Below are 21,106 nucleotides of genomic sequence, written 5' to 3' on the forward strand. Positions count from 1 at the left end.
GAAGATCTAGAAGAGGACTGTGGTATGCTTGAACAGAACTGAATCCTGATGAATACTTTACATCACAATATGTCGCATTCAACGTTCTACATTTTTATTAAATATTAGTATTGAACTCAGTGTACGAACGTCAAAAAGTTTGATAAAATATGGTTGCAATATGCAGGCGAATATGCCTATTTTCTAAAGAAAAAACTTCAAAAGCTGCACTTATAAAAATGTTATTATTAAAAATGATATAACTATAAATCATAATTGTTATGAATTTTTATAATTTAAAATCATCTATGTTTATAATATATTTACTCTTATTGTGGCATTGTCTAGAGAAAATTTGGGTCTCTCCGTGCAGCAGATTTATATAACCACGGTCCATGAATGCTTCTTTTCCCTTAAAAGTAGAGCCCCTTGAGTAGGTGGTGAGGTTGTCGTTCCTTCAAGGGCTAATCACAAACATACCACCGGCCCCATAAACCGCAATTTGATTTTAAAAAACACTCCTCATACAAAAAATTAGTTTCCCGAGTGATAATGAATTTTTTTTCCGAAAAATCTAAAAAAATACGAAAAATTTCTATTTTTCACCTATTGTAACTCTGGAACCGTTCACTTAACAAAATAATGTTTAAGACCATTTTGTTCGTAATTTAGTGTAGATTATTTTGTATATTGCACTTCTCGTGCTAAACACTATAGTTTTCTAAATATTTCGGAAAAACTGATAAAAACTACTAATTTACCAACTTCTTCCCCCCCTCCCCCCAAAACCCGACGCTGATAACGGTGTAACTTTTTACCAAACAATATGTGGACAGTATACAACAATTTGGAGTTGACGGGAAACTTTTACTTTGGATGTTGGGGTTAGGCCCTTTTTCGGTCTATTTGCACCGTACTATAAGTAGTGGATTGCCAACACGGGGGATGTTGTAGTGAAATCTCTTGGCGAGCTTTTTGCAAAAGTTGTGGAGCGTCGGAAATAGAATTGATGAAACACGGAAGAATGATCTTTTATGGAGTCTGATTTGTAAATTTGTTGGTCTAAGTTATAAATGTTTTGTTAATATAGTGAGTTTTTCGTTTAGATAGTATTGTGCATTTTCTTTATTTAATTTTAATAACTCTCTAAGCAATTAAAGATGCAAGCGCCTTAAAAGAATCGGCAAACGGTAAGATTTTTACCTACAATTTCAATTTAAGATTACGATTAGTACATTTTTGCGTTAACGCAAAACGTTTACGCCATTACGTTTACGCCAACGCTGATGTAGTAGTTCCGAATGAAATTAAAGTTACTGAAAACTGCGATCAAAAACTAATTACTAATGTCAAAATAATGCATAACTAAAAGAAAAACAGTTCAATCATCTCTGCACCTGGGAAAAAAATTATAATAAAAACACATTACGTCTTAAAATACATGCCGAGTGCCAAACTATAGATAATCCTGCCAGCTGGAAACCATGCCGCCAAAGTTTTCGCCGAGCATTCCACCAGTCACATGATGTATCCATGAACCAATTTTTTCATCAGCAAGTCTGGGGAAGCTCGGTCTACTCTTATTATTAGTCTACTAGCAAAAATACACGGCGTTGCCTGGGTCAGTAATAATTATTAGAAAAAATCGTTATTTGCTTTTGTTTTCTGTTTTAAGTGAAAGAATTTAAAACATCTTTTTGACATGATTAAAAATCGAGTTTCTTCCTTACCCATAAAACTAAAATAGCAATAAGTATAAAGAACAAAGTAGTATTGATTTAGAAACGAAAGCACTATATTTAAGCATATACAAATTTAAAAAACATGAAATTAATCTTCTCATGTTTAAAAAGATTAATCTGTTGATACTTTTTTTTTAAACATGGAGTCTAAAACCTTCTCTGTATGGCTAATGAAGTACGAAGTGATTAAAAAAAAGTAGCTGCGCTCGTAATCCCCTTATACTTGCTTTAGTTATTTCGGGAAATTTGAATCATTGTGGCTCTTGGTGCGATTTTACCGAATTTGCGAAAGTCGTTTCGGGGTACCTTTGATGATGCTCCCCCATTCTTTCCTTACTTTGTAAAACGTTATGATATTAATTTTCGTTACAGAGATATCGTCGCCAGATGCTGAGATATTTTTGGTCACCATAAAATGGCGCTAAACAGTTTCATCCGAAATGTTACCAAACTAAGTAATAAAATTTGGTGATTGTTTGAAATTGTGCAAAAAGGAAAATTAATGGAAGTTTTTGTGCTGTTTATGGATTTGCCTAATTTAATTGCTGGATTATTTAACACAGTAAAAAAGGTCTTTTGAAAATTCTTTGATTGGCGATATTTTGTTTACATGGTGAAAGCTGAGAAACATTATGACGTAGTCTTCGGCTTCAAAAACAGCAATGTTGAAAAAATTGCCAAATGCATCAGCTACGGAAATCTTTCTGCAAAAATTTTGGCGATCCGCTGGTTGTTTGGATAATGAGTAAGTGTTCAATCAGCATAAATAATAATAAAAACCATTAATTACATTAAAGTTCCGTTTAAATGAAAAATCATCAGCCAAATCATGTATTATTTGCCAATTTTGTGCAAAAATCTTACTTCAAGATTTGACTTGAGAAAAGCCTTGAACAATCACGAAAAGCAAAGAAAGTCAACAATACAACAATTGTCGCTATCGACAGGGAGTTGAGATGATACACTAAATACTGTATTGAGTTGAGGAAAGCCTTCGAACATGGATCTAAAAAGCTCATAACTCGTTTTTTATTCTACTTAGAAATTTCGAACAGGTGCCATCTTCAGCAGAAAAATCAGAGCTTTCGATGGACATATAATGTAAATATGTGCAAGTATTTTTTCATCCCAATATTAGAGAATTTATACAAAAATTGTGTTTTATTGCCCCCCTAAGGGGTTTTGCCCCCCATAACGGGACGAAAACTACCCTATGTGTTATTCTGATGCATAAGTTATATTATTGTAAAGTTTCATCAAAATCCGTTCTGTAGTTTTTGCGTGAAAGAGTAACAAACATCCATACATCCATACATTAGTGTTACTATCGGTCATTTCCCCTACAGTTGTTTAAATTCAAATTTTAAATTTAGAATGGAACATTTTGCACAGAAGTTGTTTTGAATCAGCTTAATGAACAGAACTACGGATTTGATTTAGTTTATTTGTTTTCCTGAAGAGGGGTAAAGACTATACATAAAAATACTATGTATATACAATGCGTTCGTAAGTGTATTTATTCATTTTCCTTAGTTCTAAAAGTAATACTTCCTCTTATCACTCTTAAATGACCCTGCATGCGAAACTGCTTAAATAGAAAATGTCCAAGAAAAATGTTTAATATCTTTGATGACCTAAAAAATAGTATTTATGAACAAATTATCATTCAAATTTTGTTCAAAATTTTGACAAAGAAATTTTACTGTTTTTTGAAATAAGCTGAATAAAAGACAAAATGGTTGAAAACTAAGTCCGTTTAAAAATTTTAAAAAGTAACTTACAACTTTGTTTTGCCATGTTGTTTTCACTACATTATTTTTTGAAAAAAGTCCATAATAATGGATAGCTTGTTCAAGGTCCTTTAAGAACATGTTTTCTGAAACCCTTTTTCCACTCTTCATCTACTGTGTTTTACATTCAATTTTCATCAATTTATTATCGTCTTAACTGTTTACATTTCTGTGTTTTTTAATTTATTTGATACTTCTCGCAGGATGATACTAGAAAAAAATAAAACCCGAGAAAAACTGCAAATTAAAGGTTTTTTCAAAAATTCGTAAAAAATACAAAAATTGCTCTGTCTTTAATTTTTTTTTATTCATCATATTTAAAATTTAACTTCCTACACTACAGTACAAAAAATATTTGTGTGGCGCGATTGGTTCGGGGTCTGTGAGGTTAAAAGTACTAAAAAGTGCTAAAAATCACATAAAACATTAAATAACTTTTTTTCTAATTAAAATATTAAAAATCGAAGCCCAAGGTGCACATTTTCAGCAAAAACTGCACCTGTGTACAAAATTTCATCTTTCTAGGCCTTACCGTTTTCCCAGGATGCGCGCCACAAACACACACACACACACACAGACAAATATCTTGTTTTATTGTATGTACTAGCCGCCTGCGGCGACCAGCTGGTCCGCCTTTTTACGCCAGGAGTGCCGCCTTCGGCGGCTGCTTAAACAATTTAGCGACGACATTAATCAATGTTTTTCTCTATAAATCAGTATTATCATTCGTTTTTTTTACGTCAATGTTGCCGCCTTCGGCGGCTGCTTAAATAAATTTCGTGGCGGTGTCAATCAATCTATATCTATCTATATCATTAATAATTTGAATAAAATATTTTCTAGATCTGTCTCCAGCTTCGTCGTTTGGAATATTTTTAAAGGAGGGGGAGGGGAGACACAAACGACGTACTCTTCATGCAAATTTTGTCGAAAAATAACAAAAAGCACTTCCACTTTTATGTGAAAGCATTGTTTTTTCAAAGTCATGGTGTATGTGGGGGAGGGAGGGGGGCATTGAGAACAATGTGCAAGCAGCCACCTACGGCGGCTGTTTGGCTAACTTGTCATTTACCTTTTTCTTTCAAGTTTGCCGCCTTCGGCGGTTGTTTAAATAAATTTGGCAGCAGTATTAATCAATCCATCTCTATCTTTTTTCTTGTGCCATTCACATTTTTACGCCAAGATTGCCGCCTTCGGCGGCTATCTACCTTTAGAATCTATCTCTACATTTTCTTATCCATCTCTATAAGAAATAAATGCAATCCCTAAATAAAACAAAAAAAAAAGGGAAGAAAAAAAGCAAGCGCTGCCGAAAAAACACGTGGTCATCACGTCAGAAAATGTAGAAGTAAGCTATACAGTAAAAAAAAAGATTAACATTGCTTGCGATTAAGATTCCATCGAAAATATCGAATCAAAACCCAAGTAGTGACGTCACAAACATAAAAGATTGAAGAACGCTTTTTTCGACTGATGCGTGAAAGGACATGATGTGTTCAGCATTAAAAAAATTGTTAAAAAAAAACTATTGCGTATTTTTAAGAACTTTTTTCTTCTGAAGAGGGCGAAATGTTTTTACTATTACGAACTTAAATTTTAGAAATGAGGCTTTGATACTTCTCGCAGGATGATACTAGAAAAAAATAAAACCCGAGAAAAACTGCAAATTAAAGGTTTTTTCAAAAATTCGTAAAAAATACAAAAATTGCTCTGTCTTTAAATTTTTTTTATTCATCATATTTAAAATTTAACTTCCTACACTACAGTACAAAAAATATTTGTGTGGCGCGATTGGTTCGGGGTCTGTGAGGTTAAAAGTATTAAAAAGTGCTAAAAATCACATAAAACATTAAATAACTTTTTTTCTAATTAAAATATCAAAAAATCGAAGCCCGAGGTGCACAACTTCAGCAAAAACTACACCTGTATACCAAATTTCATCTTTCTAGGCCTTACCGTTTTCCCGGGATGCACGCCACACACACACACACACACACACACACAAACATCTTATTTTATTATATGTATTAAGATAGAAGATATGTATAGATATTTTTTTTTTTTAACTCGAACAAGGTCGGATACGGATCGGAAGAGAGCATTGCACCAGAACAAAGTTTTTTTTACGCGGTATGAGAGAGAGAAAAAAGATCAGTATTCGAGCGGGCGTGAAAGGGGCAGTATGAGGGGGAGCCGAACAAGGTCGGGACGTGCCGCTAGTTTATACATATAATAAAATAAGATGTTTGTGTGTGTGTGTGTGTGTGTGTGGCGTGCATCCCGGGAAAACGGTAAGGCCTAGAAAGATGAAATTTGGTATACAGGTGTAGTTTTTGCTGAAGTTGTGCACCTCGGGCTTCGATTTTTGATATTTTAATTATAAAAAAAGTTATTTAATGTTTTATGTGATTTTTAGCACTTTTTAGTACTTTTAACCTCACAGACCCCGAACCAATCGCGCCACACAAATATTTTTTGTACTGTAGTGTAGGAAGTTAAATTTTAAATATGATGAATAAAAAAAATTTAAAGACAGCAATTTTTGTATTTTTTACGAATTTTTGAAAAAACCTTTAATTTGCAGTTTTTCTCGGGTTTTATTTTTTTCTAGTATCATCCTGCGAGAAGTATCAAAGCCTCGTTTCTAAAATTTAAGTTGGTAATAGTAAAAACATTTCGCCCTCTTCAGAAGAAAAAAGTTCTTAAGAATAAGCAATAGTTTTTTTTTTGTACAATTTTTTTAAGCTGAACACATCATGTCTTTCCACGCATCGGTCGAAAAAAGGTTCTTCATTCCTTTATGCCTCTGACGTCACTACTTGGATTTCGATTCGATATTTACGACGGAATCTTAATCGCAAACAGTTATTATTTTTTTTTACCATATAGCTTACTTCTACATTTTATGACGTGATGACCACGTGTTTTTCCGGCAGCGCTTGATTTTTTTCTTTCTTTTTTTGTTTTATTTAGGGATTGCAGTTATTTCTTTTTCCATCCCCCCCCCCCACCCCCAAGCTGGACGTTTTGCTGTATCTATAAAACGAAATATTTCATAGTTGTGCGCATTTAATTCAATAAAAACAGCGAGATTTTCTTTTCTTTGTCAAACGCTACTTTTTGCACACTACGGGGAATTTTGGAGATAACTTTTTTTTTTGCTCAACTTAAATAAAAAAAAGCGGGTTTTTGAGTGATCTTAGTTTTTATTATGAAAAGGGCGGAGAGGTTAAAATAAATAGAAGTGGATCGTAAAGGTAGATAGCCGCCGAAGGCGGCAATCTTGGCATAAAAATGTGAATGGCGCAAAAAAAGAAAGAGATGGATTGATTAATACTGCTGCCAAATTTATTTAAACAGCCGCCGAGCGGCAAACGCTAAGTGAAAAGGTAAAGTTAGCCAAACAGCCGCCGTAGGTGGCTGCTTGCATAAAAGGCGAATGGCGTAAGAGGGCGAACCAACTGGTCGCCGCAGGCGGCTAGTATAAGAATAAAATAGTATGAAACAGAAACTGGTAGCGAAGACAAACTAATGGATTAAAAAAAATTGTATGACTACATATATGCATAAATTATAGCCTATGTCACTCACTAAGAATACAACTTTCATGTAGCGAAAACATTTTTCAAATCATTGCAGTGGTTCTGAAGATTACCTCGAACATATAAACACATAAAAATCCTCTCTCTCTCTCTTTATAATATTAGTATGGAGTTTATAGATAAAGCTGAAAGTCTCTCTGTCTGTCTGGATGTCTATGACACGCATAGCGCCAAGACCATTCGGCCGATTTTCATGAAATTTGGCACAAAATTAGTTTGTAGCATGGGGGTCTGCATCTCGAAACGATTTTTCGAAAATTCGATTTTGTTCTTTTTTTATTCTAATTTTAAGAAACTTTTACCGAATAAATTATCACAACGTGGAACAGTATATTACGAAATTATCATAACATGGAACCGTAGCATGGGCGAGCCATTTAACATAGCAAATTGGCGAGAAATTCATCATCCATTATTTTAAAATATACAGGCGAACCAAATGACCTTTTAATTTTTCTACTACGGGCAAAGCCGTGCGGGTGCCACTAGAAACCTTATGTAGCTCACAAATATCCTATCAGAAGGAAATTTCAAAAAAAAAAAAAAAAAAAAAGTGGAGGGGGGGGGGGGCATATGAAAAAAGCAAGTTTTCCGATGGAAACGAGTTTAACATTTTAAAAGGCTAGCTAACTTGAATTCAGTCACATAAGAATTCATTTGAAATATTTTCGTGGTCCTACATATTTACAAAGTCGATTAACAGTTAAAGATCCTGCCAACCTATCAAGCAGCATATAAAGAACTAGGTCTTATGGACGGCGACATATCTTGGAAAATAACCTTAGTTAATACATGTAACTTTCTGACTCTGCTCCTAAACTTAGATAATTGTTTACAACTATTTTAACTTTTGTGTCAACTTTTAAGGGGTTTAAGGACCTCTAACCTTCAAAATTTTCAATTTTTTGGAAATAAATATATGTTATGCATAGGGTCAGGTGGGGTAAAATGGGTATAAAAGAGCCTGCTTTTGGATTTTGACTCAAATATTTTTGTCAAAATATTTTGTTTCATGTATACATTACATATGTTGAGAGTAGAATTAAATGATTTTCACACATAATTTGATACAAATTTATTTTTGAGAGGAGTGTTTATGACTATATGTTTTCTATACCCATTTTACCCCACGCAGGTGAAAATGGGTAGCCTGTGGGGTAAAATGGGTATTGAAGTCTAAGAAGTGATAAAAAAGCATACTATTTGTTCAATGCAGTGTGATAATATAGAGTTAAGAGTCGGTTAACAAAATTTTACAATTTAATTTTAAAAAAATAGTGCAAACAGTAAATTTGACAAAATATTAATGAGGTTTCTTTCAATGCATGATATACATACTTGCCATTCTTTTCAAAAAAGTAATGGCCTCTATTATTAAATTGTGGCTCATTAATTATTTTTATTATTTGATGTTTTTCAATGAAATCCATGTCGTGTATATCAGGAAAAATAAGAAAAATCCCCCATCTCGGATTTTTTAAAAATATTTCATCTCATAATATTTCCCTCAACAGCCATATATTTGCCAATAAATTCTTTCTTGCTTGTTTCCTCTAAGTATAATATTTATACCCAGGCACCTGTGGTTAAACTATGCTTCATAAGCATATTTTTAGCAGTTTCTATTCCAGATACTTCCTCTGAATGGGAACTTTCTTTTTCCACTATTTTTTATTTTCTTGTTTTTTAAGTCATTATTTTTTTCACTTTCAACTCTTAGCCTTTCTCAAACATCTTTGTCAATATTTCCTGTATTTGCCAGCATACATTTAAGTTGTTTTAAATAACTCATGCTGGTAGTTGTCAAATCTGAAGCTCTTGTTGAAATAGCAGACAATATTGCACTTTTCAAATCTTTATAAGGTGACGAAATCGTGCTTTGTGACGTGTAATTTTCAGATTGAAACGAGGATGTGTTCTGAGAATTTAAAGGTACATTAGAGAAATTGGTAGCATCGGATTGCAATCAAATACAACTATGACAACCAGCAACAGGCTGGGCCCAATATATTCTGAGGAAATTGTTATTTTGTGCGCAAGTGCACAAAAACTCTAGAATAAGTATACCGCTGGCTTCTTATTTCTTATTGTGGAGCGAAGTTTATTTTATAAAGTCATGGCATTGCGTACTTTTATGTTTCAATTATTTTAAATTAACCACAAATGAAATAAAATTCATTTAAAGGAAAATATTCTGTTGTATCTTTTAAAACAACTTGCTGGAATGATAAGCCTAACCATATACCCATTTTACCCCATTTTCAAAATATGAGATTAAAAACAGAAAAAAAATCTTTTTTTTCTTCCCTGTAAGTTGAAGCAGCAACAAAAATGTCCAACTAAAGATATTATGACACAGTAATAAAAATTTCTCTAAAATCAGAAGCTGGAGATAGAAGTTTAAGCAGACAACATGCGGCTTGAATTTATCTACTTCAATTTAAAGTGTTACCTCTCACTAAAAAATAATCGATTGGAAAAATATATTTTGCGAAACAGAATTCAGAACAGCCAAGTATAATGTCCCACTCAAAAAAATGCAAATTTAATTTAAAATAATTCGTTTTCAAAACCATATTATTTGACTACCCATTTTTACCCCACCTGACCCTAATTTAATTCTGAACAATTTGATACATTATTTATTACCATAAGCAAATTTTTTTTCCAATTATCGTGAAAATGCGAAAACTTTCCCCATAGAGATTTATGTTTACAGCAGAGCTGTTTAAGCCTCTTTTTCTCAGGTGCCGGTTTCTCGATTTGCGTGCACGATATTTTAGAAAGTTTTTTTTATGTATTTCCGTAAAACTTTTCATGCATGGTTGTTTGATTCATTTTTAAGATCTGAGCCTAAATTTTTACTAAAAATAAAAGTTGACATTAAAAAATAATATTTTCACCCAAAATTTTGGGAAATTTTTATATTAACTTATAAAATTTAAAAAATAAATAAAAAAATAAATAAATAAATTTAGGTTCAGTTCATAAAAATAAACCAAGACAAACATGCACAAAAAATTTTACGGAAATATATAAGAAACTTTTTGACATATTATGCACGCAAAACGAGAAACCAGAGAAAAAAGGCTTAAACAGTTGTTAACATAAATCTCTATGGGGAAAGAAACGCATTTTTTCGAAAACTTGAAAAGTTTTTTTCCCATATGGTAATATATAAGGTATCAAATTGTTCAGATTGGGGTGGTTTCTTTCAATCACAATTATTACTTTTAGTCATTGAAATAGATAGAATGAGCAAAAAAAAAAAAAAAAAACTAATTTGAATTTTGACATCTTGAATTCAAATTATGTTTTTCGCAATCACGAGTGTGTGTATGTAGGCGTGTGTGTTTGTGTGTGGGGGGTATGTGTGTGTGTACGGGTTATGTGTATGTGTGTGTAGGCATGTGTATGTGTGTGTAGGCATATGTGTTTGTGTCTGTGCGCAGGCATGAATGTGTGGGTAGTTGTGTGTATGTGTGTGTGGGTGTCTGTATGCATGCGTGTGTGTATGTGTTTGTGTGTTTGTGTATGTGTTTGTGTGTGCGTATGTAGTTGTGCATGTATGCGCGTGTGTGTAGGACGTGGATGCAACCTGGAGACGGCTTTCTCTAGAGGTGCAGCATCGTGAGGAGCCCGTCGACCGTGATGGTGCGGAGGGTGGCGGTGGGAAAAATCAAAGGAACGCCAAAAACAGTCAAGTGAGAACAATAAGCAATCGTGATTGCTCAAAAAAAAAAAAAAAAAAAAAAAACATGGGCCAAGAAAATGCTTTTATTTTTCCAGCAGTTTTTTTTAAATCTATATTTTTAAAATGTCCGATTTTTCAAACAAGGCGTGTTCTTTGTGACGTCACAAATGATGCACTTTGCCGCATCTATCATACGTTTCCATGTAATGATAATCAAGCAGCGAATTAAAATTGCACTCTACGCTTGCTATCAACCATATCGTTGCCAATATACGTGAATTAAGATGCGAATTAAATATTTAGCTCTGTGAGTGGCAACACAGAATGGCATTTCATCTTCGTGATGTCATCGCCAAGAAATGTAAACAATGAAAGCTACTCGACGTTAAATCCCGGTTATCACAAATTTGCCATTTCAACTGCGCTTGCGCGTTCAAAACTCTTGCTAAATTAATTACAAACATTTTAAATTTGGTAATAAATATGAGATGGCAAGAGATAAAAATTAGAAATCACAAAGTTTTTTCTGATTTAGTTTTTAGGCCTCGGTAAAGATTGAATTTTGCGTCTTAATTATTAATGGATTCGGTGTTTGAATCGTCTGTCCTTTTTCAGGACCAAATTTTTAACCTCAGAAGAGCGTACTAGAATTTCAGCATCACTTCTAATACAAAGCCGAACCCTCAACCTAAATAAAAATGTATAATACTAAGCTGTTTACGCCTAACGTAAAATATCCGCAAAAGACGGATTTCTGTACTAATATTCCAATCATTTTTGAAGTACACAACGTGTTTTACACTTATGTTAAATAAATATTTCCAAACTAATAAATATTGAAGTGTCATTTTTCTCTTAAGATTATCAATTATTCATATCCGTAGTTTCATATAATATATCACGAAGTCGCTGTAAAAATATTCTAATCGCATTCATTAATTTGGTGGGACTCTCGCTCAGCTTAAATATAAACAAGCAACACGAAATCTTAAAACAGAAAGCCCAAAAAGCTAAGTCCGCGCGCAAGCGCAGTTGAAATGGCAAATTTGTGATAACCGGGATTTAACGTCAAGTATGAAAGCTCACCGATTTAAGTATTTTTTTAAAAATATTAAACAATTTTTTTAAAAAATGGTCAGATCCTATGTTTTAAAGCATGCTCTTTCAGAAGAAAATGCTTTTAAAATTTTGGAAATGGTCCCATTAAATTAGGCATAACATATATTTTTTCCAGAAAGTCGAACATTTTGAAGGTTAAGGGTTCTTAAACCCCTTAAACTATATTGCTTTATGGCAAACATTTAAAAAAGATATCTTTGACGACATATTGCGAGGAGAGCGTCAGCAGAAATACTTTGATTGTTGTTCAATGTCAAGCGATGTAAAAATTAAGGGCAAATTTGTGAATGAAGCGGACACTCAACAGGGGACTTTTGTTTGCCACCGCCGCAGAGAATCAATGAAAAAATTCTTTTTAAACATGATTGGTACATGAGAACCAGGAACGTAAATTAATGTTGATTGGCATACCCGGTAGAACTGAAAAAAATTAGTAAATTCAACACTATCAAAAATCTACCAACAGGCTTCTGCGATGTTTTTTTACGGAACAGCAGGGAATTTAATTAGAGTTATAAAAACTAACCATTTCACATTTAAACTACTTTGAATATCTCCTACAGAAAGACTCCGTATTTTTAACAAGAAAAAACGGGCAATTGGGAGAATTTCTTTGTATGTGTAAGTGCGCATATCCTTATGTAGAAACATAAAGAACTCCGAATCGCTCCTCCAAAAACTGAATACATAAATTAAAACTTTAGAGTGAAAATAGAAACAAATCATATTGAAAATAATTTTTTTCCCAGTAAAAACCATGGCTTCGGAGTCGGAGTCAATCTCATTTTTGGACAAAAGAGTCAGATTCGAAAGCCAAAAGTTTTTAATTCAAAGACTCGGTGTTGGAATCGGTCATTTTCCCTTAAAATCTGCAACTCTGCCAATGTTTGCGGGGTCGGAGTCGAATTTCCAAGAGTCGGAGTCAGACATTTTTCCTTCGTGTATAAATTTTTGCCCAAGCTCCGTAGTCAGTGTCGGAATCGGTGGAGTCGGAGTCCGAGTAATTTTCGAGCTCAGGAGTCGGAGTGGGAAGTAGGTCGTCAAGAGCTATTTCCAGCAAAATTTGTTTGAAGTAAATCCGCCTTTAAGTTCGGAATCCATACTAACTTTCAGTTTCCCCGTAGGCGCTAATGTTAAGGGATTTGAACTGGTCAAAATTTAATGGAAAACTGTTTAAATCAAAAAATATTTTCAATACATGTTCTTCATTAAAAGCTTTATCCCACCAAGTTTGTTTGAAACCGGTTCGCCTCTAAGTTCAAGATTTATATTTACTTTGCATTTTCCTGTTGGCGCTAATAAGTTTTTTGAACTGTACAAAATCGAACGAAAAGTTGTTCAAATCAAAAAATTAAATATGGGCATGAGATGTTCTCACCAAGATCTTTGAAGAAAAAAAAAAGTTCGAATCGGACTTTTCACTCAAAAGAGTTTGGGCTGGGGGGGGGGGGGGGCACAGACAGACATACCGACATACATTTCCCCCATCTCAATACCCTACTTTCCAATTTTTAATTTTTCGATACTTATTTAATTATTTTATTTATTTTTGACTTCTTTTTTTGTTTTTCGCGATATTTTTAAGATGCATTTAAGCCTTCTTTCAGGCTTTTTTTCTTTTTTCTCCGACTTTTATTGGGAAAGTAGGCTAAAAATTGAGTAAAAGGCAAGAATATCATTAAAAAACAATTAGAAAAGTAATGATTCATAATAACGTAATAACATAGCACAGAATAGTAGCAAAACCAAACTAGTAGTTCTTTTTTCTATTCTTTTTACAGCGTCAACTACAGTTACTTAACATTTCCAACACCGAATCGGACTTGAAAGATCTCTACTTATAGCCCGGTCAAAATAGACCAAAAAAAAAGCGAAAGTTCGGAAAAATTCCCATAAAGCTGAAAATTGGTACAGACCTTAAGAACATCATTATACATGAAATGTCAAAAGTCCTCATCGATCCGAGTGGAGCTAAAAATTTTATGCAAGGTCAAAGGTCAAAAAATCAATTTTTCATATATGTCTCTTAAACGATAATTGTTAGCGAAAAAATGGAGGTTAGAAAGTTTGAAAGGTATGCAATTGTGTACAAACAAGTGGGGATTCCGAGGATGGGTCATGGGGGTCATACCTTCCACCCTAAAGCCATAAAGCTACTAAATATAGGTTAAAATGGCATTGGAGACATATTTTTAAAAAAAATCCCCTTAGACCCCTTATTTGTACCCCTATTTGGTACTTTGACTATGAAATTAACACAAATATAGTTAAGGACAACACTAAAGTGAAATGTCAGAAGTCCCCATCGATCCCGGTGGAGCTAAAAATTTTATTCAAGGTCAAAGGTCAAAAACCGATTTTTCGCAACTATCTCTTAAACGGTAAGTGTTATTGTAAAAGTAGGGGATACAAAGATTGAAAATTAATAGATAATTAATAAATAATTAATAGATAATTATGCACAAACGGGCGGGGATTCAGTGGATGGGTCAAGGGGTCATACCCCCCTCTCCTTAAAGCGATAAAATAAAGTTGAAAACTGCAGTTCAGGGACTCAAATTTCTAAAAATTCACCCTAAAATCCCAATTTTTGTCCAAATATTGCACTTTGACTATGAAATTACCATTGAAATAATTACAGACATCATTATAAACGAAATTTCAAACGTTCCCAACGAATCCCAGTGGAGCTAAACGTTTTATTCAAGGTCGAAGCTCAGAAAATCAATTTTTCACAAATATCTCTTAAACGGTAAGTGTCTTAAAATAGAGGATACAAAGTTTGAAAACTATGCACTTATGTACATACAAGCGGAGATTTAGAGGCTGTGCCTTTGTGGTCTTACCCCCCAGCCCCCCCTCCCCGTAAGCGACAAAATTAAAGCTGCATTTTGATGACATATTTCGTTGACTTTAAACCCCCTATTTGTGCCCTAAAATTACTTTGATCCCTTTCTGATAACGAGTACTTCCAAAACCAGAAGCTGGATCTGCAATAGGTGTTAAAAAAGCCCAATATTTGTGCCCCCCCCCCAAATAAATGATAACATTCATAAGGTATCGCAGTTTTTGAAACTTGGAAATAGTACTGAAGTTCCTTTTCTTTCTTTCGAGTGACCTCGAGAAACTACACTTGACCCCTATGCCTATCCCCTCTTACGATTCACACACCCCCTTCAAATTGAAAAGATCAAATTACATTCAGGGGAGAGTGGATGCGCTTGGATTAATTTGTATGAGCAAAGTCAGTTGCACAAGTGCTCCTATTAACAGGGAGTGATTCTTAGTTGTGAAAAGTCGGGTTTATTGATACTATTTTTGATATGAATACGTACCCTTAACAAATAATTCTTCAAAGATGCCGCAAGATTGCTTCATTTGCAATAAATCTTTGACTGACGGTGAAATTGTTACTGTTGAACGCGGACTAAAATCTTTAATTGATTCAAGTAGTGCAAGGAACGATGGGTTTGTTGAATACTTGAAAGACAAACAGTCGGTGGATCAGTTCATGTAGTGTCGCAAAACGTACAACCGAAAGTGGGCATTGCGGCAGCTAAAAGACAACAAGAGACAGAGGCCAGTACATCTCTGAGTAGTCCACCTCGTACCAGAGTCCTATCAGGTGAGACAACATTTTGTTTTAAAAACTGTTGCTTATTTTGTGGTGATGAAGCAAATGAAGAGACTGAAAAGAAAAAACAGCAGAATATACGGCGTAGAATTTGTCAAGTTGCTACTCTTTCCTTTAAAGATAATATTCTAAAGACTGCACATAATCATTCAGATGACGTAGCAAAAATTGTGTGTGCGCATGAATATTTTGGGAGAAAAAATATTTTGGGATCAGCACACAAACTCAGACCTTTCTTTTAACGCATCAAAAATAGCCTAAAATGTGTTTTTAGAACCCCAATTAAAAAAAAAATCACTCGGAAATTTCGATTTAAAAACAATTACCCCCCCCCCCCCAAGGGAGACTCCTAAAACCATTCCCTTCACCTAACGCAGGGCTGTCCAACTGCAAAGAGCCCACAGGCCAAGATTCCGGTCACTGATCACCAGGCGGGTCGCAGTTTGAAAAAATTTGCACAATAACCTCTTATACAATAACAATTAATAGTTGAAATATCTTTACTAATAATAAAGCTGAAAGTCTCTCTGTCTGTCAGGATCTCTGTGACGCGCACAGTGTGTAGACCGTTCGGCTGATTTTCATGAAATTTGACAAAGTCAGTTTGTAGCCTGGGGGTGTGCACCTCGAAGCGATTTTTCAAAAATTCGATGTGCTTCTTCTTCTATTTCAATTTTAAGAACAAAATTATCATAAGATGGACGAGTAAATTACAAAATTATAAAACATGGAACCGTAACATGGGCACAAGCCAATTGGCAAGATACGAAATTATCATAACGTGGAACCGTAACATGGGTACAAGCCATTTGGCGAGAAAATTCACCATACATTATTTGTAAATATACAGGCGAACCGAAAGATCTCTTAATTTTTCTATTACAGGGAAAGTCGTGGCAGTACCACTAGTTGATTATAAAACAATGAAACAGAAGGATTATCAAACAAGCTGCAACCTTATCCGGGAACCTAACATATTCGCAACCAGTCAGATCAATATCAGCAACGGAAAAAAGCGGAGAGTTAACGAGAACTAATTCTCAATTTCTTTTTCGAAATCAACAAAGGCCTTAGAGTCAGTGAGGGGGGACTTTATTTTAAACCAATTACAGGCAGGTTTTGGTTATCTGAAATGTTTCTCTCCTCCTTCCCTATCTCCCCCCCCCCTTGCCGCCAACACAAGGCAATACTATTTCTAGGAATTCGTTTGAACACCAGCGTGCAGAGTAGGACTGCTTGACCTTGACCTGTACCTTTTTCTCCAAATACAATGGAAAGAGTTAAAGAGTGATCAAGAGGAAATTTCGGGGACCCCGACTTGACCAAGAATGGGAGCCTCATATGCTTCTTGATACCATAAAATGTCGAAAAAAGAAATATGCTGAATAAGAGGTTGGCGGGCCGGAGCCACATGCGGCCCGCCAGTTGGACAGCCCTGACCTAACTCCTCCAAAGATAGCCAAAAATGGAGTTTTTAGAACTTATAATTTCTGAGGAGTTCATTCAATGATATAACCCCACCTACCCAATGATCAGGTAGGACTTTTTAAAAAATGTCTCTTTAGGTTTTAATCTTGTAAGAAAAATCTTCACAAGCTAATCTGATATTGATTTTACAATGTTACAAATAACAATGCAATTATCCTAAATAATACTTCACAGTTAATTATTTTTACTCTTTTAGTCATCTGGCAATAAAATCTTTTAGTGGGACGTGAAGTAAACCGCCTGGGACACTGGGATTTTGCCTGAAAACAGGGACTGTTCCGGTCCAACAGGAATGTCCGATAAGCGTATGTGTGTTTGATATGTGTGCATGCTCGTATTTAATCATTCGGTAAAATTGAAATTTCATTCAGCAAATTGAGAATTTTGCACCTCCTAAAATTTTTAGTTCGGGGTGCCCCTAGCAGCGCAGTGACATTTCTAATTCTTATTAAAAAAAAAAAAAAACTGTATTGCATTTCCAACAATAGTAGGATGAGGCAAAGGGTCTATTGAACAAGTTAAGCATCAATCATTCGAAAAGTGCTGGTTTTACACTTGCCACTCAATCCTGGGAGAAAATTCCCATTGTTTTCCCTGTATGACTATGCAGCATTAAAAAACGAGTGAACACTTATATTTGTATATGAAATTAATATCCTGATAGTTTCATCATACAGAAACAATGTTAGAGGCCCAATGTTACCCTTGCATATGGGTTACTTTGGTTCAAAGTGGTTCTCCCTATTTAAAATCATTGCATAATTAATGAGATTAAAAGATAGATTTATGTTCATTCGAAAATTTTTATTTGAACGAAGTTTCAATCACACATATTTTTTCTAAGGAAAATTTTAAAATGAGTGCTCAGGCATAGTTATTGTCTCACAAATTGTCGACGGAGAACAGTCATCCTTTCATTAGTTTTGAAGGTTGAATAATTTTACTAACTGAGAGCCATTTTTAAAAGAAAGAATCTTTAGGTCGGCCACTTCCAAATCTTGCTGCTGCACTTCATGCACTCAACATCTCTTTCTTCTCTCACATCAATAACAGTCCCTGGAAACCAGAGCCCATTTAATCCTACCACGAAGAAATTCCCAACAAATTTAACAAAATTTGTAAGTACTAGATGCAACTAGGTTGACTTTTTCTGGACCTTTTATGGCTTTCAGTTCCTCTTCATTTTCCACAATAAAAACCACGTAAATGTGACCTGATGAACTGTGGCTGTAATTACTCTCTTTATCCATTGATGGGAGTTAGGTTTTTTTTTTTTTTTTCTGCTTAGAGTCTTATGTTTAGCTTTGCTTTTCTTTTCCAAATCCCCTTGAAAGATTTTTTCTAACTTTTGAGCTAGGCCCCAGTAGGTGGTAATTTTTAGGTTAAGAGAATAATCCTGAATTTCTAAAATAAAAACCAGTTTTGATGGCACCCCATTTTCGTGATATACACTGCCTGAATTGATTAATTTTCTGTGGCTTTATATTTAAATGAATGAATTTTAAATGAAATAATGAATTCATAGATTTTGCTCTAAGCTATAGTATATTGTAATAATATTGACTCTGTAATGGATATGTTTGCATTTTACGTAGGTTGTTTTTTTTTCAAGCTCCGTTTTTACAGTGGGAAAGCCAGGTGGACGGCAGGTGGCTGGTTTGCGTACTAGGATACTGCACATACCGCTGTCAAAAACACTCGGTTATTGTCGAGTCCAATCTGCCATTTCCTGTTGAGCTACAGACACGAAAACATGGCTGCCTCTATCGAGTCTCCCGCCAAATGTGAATTGAGAAGTGTTATTCATTTCTTGCAAGCAGAGGGTAACAGGGCAGCGGAAATTCATCGAAGAATAAGTCGTGTATATATGGAGACAACCTAATGAGTGCTGGGGTTGTTTGTAAGTAATGCCAAAACTTTAAAGGGGGCAGAACTAATGTGCATGATGAAAGGGGTCTGGGACGCAAATCCGTGGCTACAGACGACCTTGTTCTATGAGTCGACAAAGCAGTTAAGGAAAATCGAAGATTCACAATAAGTGAATTATAGATGCAATTTTCAGAAGTTTCAAGATTGTTTCTACATTCTATAGGTATAAAATGGTTGCAATTCAGAAAACTTTGTGTTCAACTGGGTCTCAAAAACACCGTCAAAATTCCCTTTCAATCATTGGCGGCAACGTTCTATGAGGAGGATATAGAAAAGCTTGGCACAGGTACGACAAATGCCTAAATTGCCAAGGGGATTATATGGAGAAATAATATGCATTCTACCTTACTTTTGATAGTATAATCTTTTTTGTATATTCACCCTTTTTTTTAAACAGCGAAACGGGGCTTGAAAAACAAACAAACCTTGTAATATCAGACGATTAGGATTGGTATTAACTCTTTTGAAACTAGTTTAAAGGCTATATATTGCATGATTGAAATACGTTGATTTCAGTATCACTAGAACATTCAGTCAAAATGAAGGAAATATATGGTGATTCTTAAGTCTTTTTTTAGATAAAATTCAGTACAACACATATCATGGGACAATCTGATATTCTGGTCTAAAATTAATTAAACAATTTTTATTAACTGTTAAATTGTGTTGATACAATGCTGTTTTCTCCTATGCAAATGGGATAGCAATGACAAGAAGAATTTAAAAAAGACAGGATTGTTATTCTACTAGCCTTTCATATTAAATTAGGCCTTTTCAAAAACTTTGTAAAGACTTTGCAACACTGGTGCTGAATTTGGATATTGAAAACCAGAATTTCTGCATATTATTAAAGTAAAGCTAAAAAACACATCTTTGGAGAGGCCCCCATTGTCCAAGTTAATAAATTCTTAGAAATAAAAATTAGCTAAGAATTTGATCATTATTTTAGTATTAGTCATGCATGTGAATATGCTCATTTCTTTCAAACTTCTGTCTAGTGTTACAAAAAATCTGTGGGTAATGGAGAAAAACTTTGCATATTTGAATTCAGCGCATCATTTTACACTAAGATCGGGTATTTTTCCCCGTGTAACAGAAAAATAGTTTCTTTCTGTTGTAGACTAATTAGTGTTATTTTTGAATAACACTGACTAGTCTATTATTCTCTATAGTTATTTTTGTGATAAAAATGCACAAGTAGTACTCGTGACCTTGAAGTAATATTTTCTGATTTTCTACTAACCAAAAAATAAGATTTAAGAAAACAGACATCAATTAAAAGTTTTTGAATAATCGAGGTTGGTAATGTTTCCTCCCTCAGCATCTCTAAATTTTATTTGAAATTTTAAACTCTTTCAAAAGCATACACAATGTGCTGTCAGATTTGTACATTGCAGGTTATAAGAGCTATTGCAGCAATGATAACTGGCATTTCCAAAAATCAACATTTTAGACTTTTTTAGAGTAAATAAAATAAATTTTCATATCCTTCTCCATTTTCATTTAATTTTACACACTACATTTAATTAAACAAAATGGAAACTAATGAAATGAGTTTATATTTTACAATCAAGTCTTGTTAACATTGGGAATAAATAGAACAATTCTCGAATGGATAATTCAGGCTTGGGGTCAACATTATTTAAAAAAAAAAAAAACAATTAATATGAATATATTCTGGTAGAAACTATTTCAAATCTCATTGATATTTACACTACTATAACAATTATGAAATTGCAGGTTTTCGAGAAGAGTTTAAACTACGGCGAAAAGAATAAAAACTGTTATGCGTCAAGAACTTGTCAACCTTGCTTCTTGCTCAAGACTATTTCTTAAGTTACATTGTCTGTCATAATCATGCTTTTGCTTCCCATTTTTAATTGTTGCCAGAAACAATGAAAATTAATAGTAATAAGAAATTTAAAATACTTCTGCTTGTTAATTGTTGCCATAAACAATAAAAAAATGAATTGACAGTAAATTTAACAAATCAGTTTCAAGGCTGAACCTAAGTAATCATGTACGAGTATCAGTGGGCGCTTTTAAAAGCTTTCTTTTTTTCACTATAGTTGAACCAAATTCAGTTTAAATTCCAGCATACAAACCAGCAACACTGATAACAGATTAAT

Source organism: Uloborus diversus, chromosome 8, assembly GCF_026930045.1.
Source record: "Uloborus diversus isolate 005 chromosome 8, Udiv.v.3.1, whole genome shotgun sequence".
Lineage (NCBI taxonomy): Eukaryota > Metazoa > Arthropoda > Arachnida > Araneae > Uloboridae > Uloborus > Uloborus diversus.